The sequence below is a fragment of the Rhagoletis pomonella genome, unplaced genomic scaffold (assembly GCF_013731165.1).
Source record: "Rhagoletis pomonella isolate Grant_MI unplaced genomic scaffold, Rhpom_1.0 Rhpom_scaffold_00004, whole genome shotgun sequence".
Classification (NCBI taxonomy): domain Eukaryota; kingdom Metazoa; phylum Arthropoda; class Insecta; order Diptera; family Tephritidae; genus Rhagoletis; species Rhagoletis pomonella.
The window spans coordinates 18,293,339-18,298,509 of NW_023458558.1; positions in this window are offsets into that span (position 1 = coordinate 18,293,339).

Below are 5,171 nucleotides of genomic sequence, written 5' to 3' on the forward strand. Positions count from 1 at the left end.
GATCGAATATAGCCGTGCAACTGTAACTGCACACACAACACAGCGACTATACCCCATTGCATTGCGTTTAGTAGTTTAGTGACATACAATATACCGAAAACTATGAAATTGTGACGTCTTAGCTTTCTTTATTTTTTGGAAACAATAACAAAAATTTTTGCTTTTTTTTTAAATCAGAAACCTTCCACACAGAAGGACCAAAACGTACTTTTTACAGAATTGAAATCGGTTCAGCCGTTTGGTCAGGCATCGCCGTCATACGAAAAACATTTCATTTTTATATACATACACATAGATAATGTATGTTTACAAGCTTGTAGTTGAGCTAATAGCTCCATAGTATTTTTAAAAGAGGACACAAGAACTAGGCCACAATAAAAATGCAAAACCAAAATGGAAATCTGTTAACTATCGAATTGCTGGACCATAGGAATTACAAACAACTTCATTGATTGCCGTCTGCACCCGTGCCAAGGAGCTTCAGCATTCCCGCGAAATCGTTGCAAACCCACTTAACATGCCTTTGATTTGATTTGAAGCATGTTGTTGCTATTTTTTCTAAGGGTATGTTTGTATGCATAGTAGTATGAATGAACATTAGGGTCGTGACTTGCTTTTTATTAAATTTTTTACAACGCTTTTCTCAACTTGCAATGTTGTATGTCCTGACCAGAGCTGTGAAACTGTGAAATCATTTAAAATTTTAATCATGAAATATTTACCAGTAGGATTTCATTCTTTTTCCTTTTGTCTAGTAGTGTGGCTTATATTTTTTCAATCTAAAATCATAAAAAAAAAAATTGATTTCACACAGCAAGGTGGTAAATATTAGAGGGCTGCATGAATGCATTCAAAACGGCTTATGAATTATTCATATACAAAACAGATGAATGATTTTGGCTTCAAATTTTTTTTGAATTTGAGTGAATAGCAGTTCTGATATTTGTGTCGACATTACAATATTCAAACAAAGTGAAAATAAATTGAATTGAAATAGATGAAAATTTTTTGTATGAATATCCAAAAATATTTTTTCTATGCACATATTAGAGGTTTACGCCGAAAGGCTTTGCGGCGGCGGCGTGGTCAACTTCAAAAAGAATCGGCGGCGGCGGCGAGGCCGGCGCGTCTGGAGACGCCGGCGCTACTGCTCATAAGGTAGATTCCAAAGAGCCATGAGGCTACTAATCTTGTCCTATCATCTCGGCACCCTTAGGCATTCGCCATGGCAATTCAGATTGTAATTGTATTTAATTCATTAATTGAATTAGTTTTAAATTTAAATTACCTTACTTTCTACTTGCATTAAAATCTTGAGTGTCTGCCGCTGATGGATGGGCGAACACACGAAATTTTGAGGTATATACATATGTACATCTCTATGTTCTCTACAAATCCGTATGTGCTATTTAAATTTAAAGAAATACAAAAATTTAAAAGGTCGAGTTATTGGGGTAATTTGTATCGCTGTCAATAAATTTTTGCAATAATCTTATCAACCGTTATGTTAAATTACGGAGTTGTTACGATTTTTTTGGGGGTTATGTATTGAAAACAAGGTTTGGTCTACTTTTTTCCAAAAGTTTAACCCATCAACTCCCACCAAAACGGGCCTTTTTACCCACTGTTTAAAAAATGGCTTATAGATGGTTAAAATTTCCACTAAAATATAAGGCGCCAAATTTTTCTTAGGAGAACCGAATGTAATGAAAAATAATAGTAATTTTTAGCAAAAAGGGGGACTTTAAACCTGTGTAGAAGACATTGCGATGCGCGGGAGCAAACCCTTCCTGGGATTTGACCACCACTTAGAAATGCTAACGTAATTTTCACACAGCCACCTAGTACTTGTATACGTCTGCGGGACCCCAGAATAAAATAAGTTACGAATGCAAAAATTAGCAAAAAAAAGAGTTTGCTTTTTATTAAAAGTGTGTTTATAATATGTGACCTGGTCTACGGAAAGGGGGCTTAGGTGTCAAAAAATCAATTTACACTTTTTGGTTGATTCGGATGGAAGACTAGATGCTTTTTCACGTGGTGAAAAGCAGACTTGCTTAGAAGTGTACTAAAAATGTAGAGAAAGAAGAGTAAAAATACGACAAAATATAATTTATTACATTATACAATTACATTATACAATTACAATTACATTATAACAATTAACGAGATAATGAGAAACTGACGAAACGAGTTACTTACTTTTAACAGCTTTTTCACAGAAAACTAGTTTTCGCACGTAAGCTCCCTTTTCGTAGACCAGGTCACATATTAAAAAAAAATACACAGGAACATCAACTTATCTTTGTTTTATCTCCAATAATTGAGGAGTTAGATGCAATAAGGGCGCTTCTGTTAAAACTGCTTTCTGAGATATTGGCGTTAAAGTTTTAGATGTGTTATAACTTTCTTGTTGTTGTAGTATATAAAAAAGTAGTATTGTTGTAGTATTGAAAAAAATTGTCTACTGCGGAAAAAAATTGTCAGATTACCAGTATTCGACCCTAATTTAACTGTAATAAACGCTTTCGATTGAAAAACGTGTTACCTATGTTTTTTCTGAGTTACGCTTTTTTTGGAAATGTTCAGTGGCCCAAATTAAGCAAAAAAAACTCCTTTAAAAATGTAATTTTCATTTTCTAAAATAGTGTTTTTTTACGAGTAATACAAAATTCCTTAGGCGCCGAACGCCGCCGCCGCCGCCGCCGCGCCGATATTTTCGTAATTCGGCGGCGGCGCGTGAAAAATTACAAAAAACGGCGGCGGCGGCGGCGTGGCTCGGCGGCGTATACCTCTAGCACATATGTACAAACATACATATGTATGTATGTATGTATTGCTGCGCTCCTATTATATACGAAAAAACTTGTTTGTAAAAAAAAAACTTTTACCGAAATGAGTTTGAATGATTTGAATGTTTTCTATTCATTCAGTCAAATTCTTCCATTTGAAGGTAGAAAATATAAAACAAAATATATATTCATAGCTTACAAAATTCCAAACGCTGAGTGTTTTGTATGTGAAGTAAAATATTCAAATCTATTATATTCTGTTTGGCTAGAAGTTTGAATGAATTCATGCAGCCCTCTAGTAAATATGTACCTGAATGAAAAACTGAGAATGCTGAAGTAAACAGAATTCAATACTGAATTAGCTTCCAGATGAATGAGCACTTTGCTATGTGTGCATTCTCTAATTCAGTTCCAATCAAATTTTATACACTAAGAAAAATATGTAAGTTTTGATGATGGAATAATGAGGTGTATGAACTTTCTTTAAAAGATTGGAAAATATGCAGAACAAGAAATAATTATGCATAACAACCATCGAATGATAGCAGCTTTCATCATTCAGTACATGGTTTATCCACATACATATGATGTCCTTTCTTAAAAATACATATGTGCCGATTTTCGCGCGGCCATCCTTTTTGACCAGTTTTTATTTATAAAAAACCGTCATAGGTAATACTTTACCAAATTTTAGCAGTGGTAGAAAAGCAAAAGCAAAACGACTATTTTCTCCTATAAAGATTTTCTTCTAGTGTCAAGGCAAATTTTTTTTTTCAGTGTAGTATTGAATGATCAAAAGTGTTTGCATTCAACCAACATTTACAATCACGATGATTTCGAATGCTTTTGTAACATTCACATTCTATACTCAATGGAACTCTACCATTCAATATCACATTACGTTTGTTTTTGTTCCAAATAATTTAAGCCACTCAGGAATAAAAATTTTAAAAAGAATGCCGAGTGAATGCAGATACTACTGATTCAGTCATTTTACAGCTATGGTCCAGACGACCATTTATATTATAAATGTAGCAAAGCTATTTATGGCAAATTCTGGATAACAACCTCGTCTAGATATCAATCTCGTTGTAGGCATCATATCAAAGAGATACAATAAGAAGACTCTAGATGTCGCCGCGCCAGAAGAAGTTAAATATTGCGCCTAAATATATGCACGGAAATGGACGACACGCCATTTCTTTGAATGAAATTAACTGCTGCTATATGTATGTATCAAGGTACATTGAACAGGTAGTATCAGTAGAGCAGCTGATTTGATTTATTTTCAAATTATTTGGTCTCGAAAATGTCAAATATTTTTAATTTTTTCTCACAAAAATTCTGAATTGTTAAAATCCATTTGCATGTGAAACCTTTTTCCATACAAAACAAGCGATTGAATAGCAGCTTTTGGAACGTTCGCCCAACTCAGCAGCACAACCGCTGATTACTGGCTCTTGTAAAGGATGGATCAATGCTTCGAGAAGCAAACAAATTTACTAGGGAAGAAAGTTGCAACAATTTTTATTTTTTCCAATTTCAATTTTTTATTTTTTATAATTTTTTGTATTTCACATGGCACGCTTTGATTTAGAAGAAAAAATTCAGAACAGTTTTTGACACTTTCGATACCAGAAGCAACAACAAAATACACGCAAATGTTGTTTTTGCTCTACTGATACTAGCTGTTTAATGTGCCTTGGTCCAAACGCATAACTCGAATCCAGAAACGGAATACGGTTTGCACAATGCACTTTTTTTGCAAATTTTGTGGGTTCTGCGCAAAAATACTATGGATGATATGCACAAGAAATGTTGTATAGTTTTCAATTGCGGAAGGCAAGGTTCCTAATTTAACTTGATGAATCAATTTCAAAGCATGATGATGGGAGCTATGTGACACGCAAAGCGAATCAAGCTTTTTATCTGGCATCAGCTTAAAAAGCAAAAACAAAATGGACAACAATAATAATAGCCAAAGAATTGGGAATGTCACCAAGTAAAAACTTTATTAAAAAAAATACAAATAAACACAGTTTATCAAACAAAAAAACTAAAACTTAAAATTCATTTATCTACTAACATTGTCCACAGGTACACGGCATTTTCTCATAAAAAAGTGCATTTCTATGATTTAAAATAAACTTACGTATACATACATACATACGTGCTATGTTACGAGCAATAACAGCCAATTTCACGAAAACATTTAAGTAAATACTTTTTCACTTTAATCTTTCTATTACTTCTCATTTAAGTCACTTTTAATTTTAAACTCTTGAAGGAATTTTCATACTGTTACAACCAAACCACTTTCAACTTTTTCATTTTTTTTTTTATTAATTTGTTTATTGATGAAACATGGAAATTTTAAAG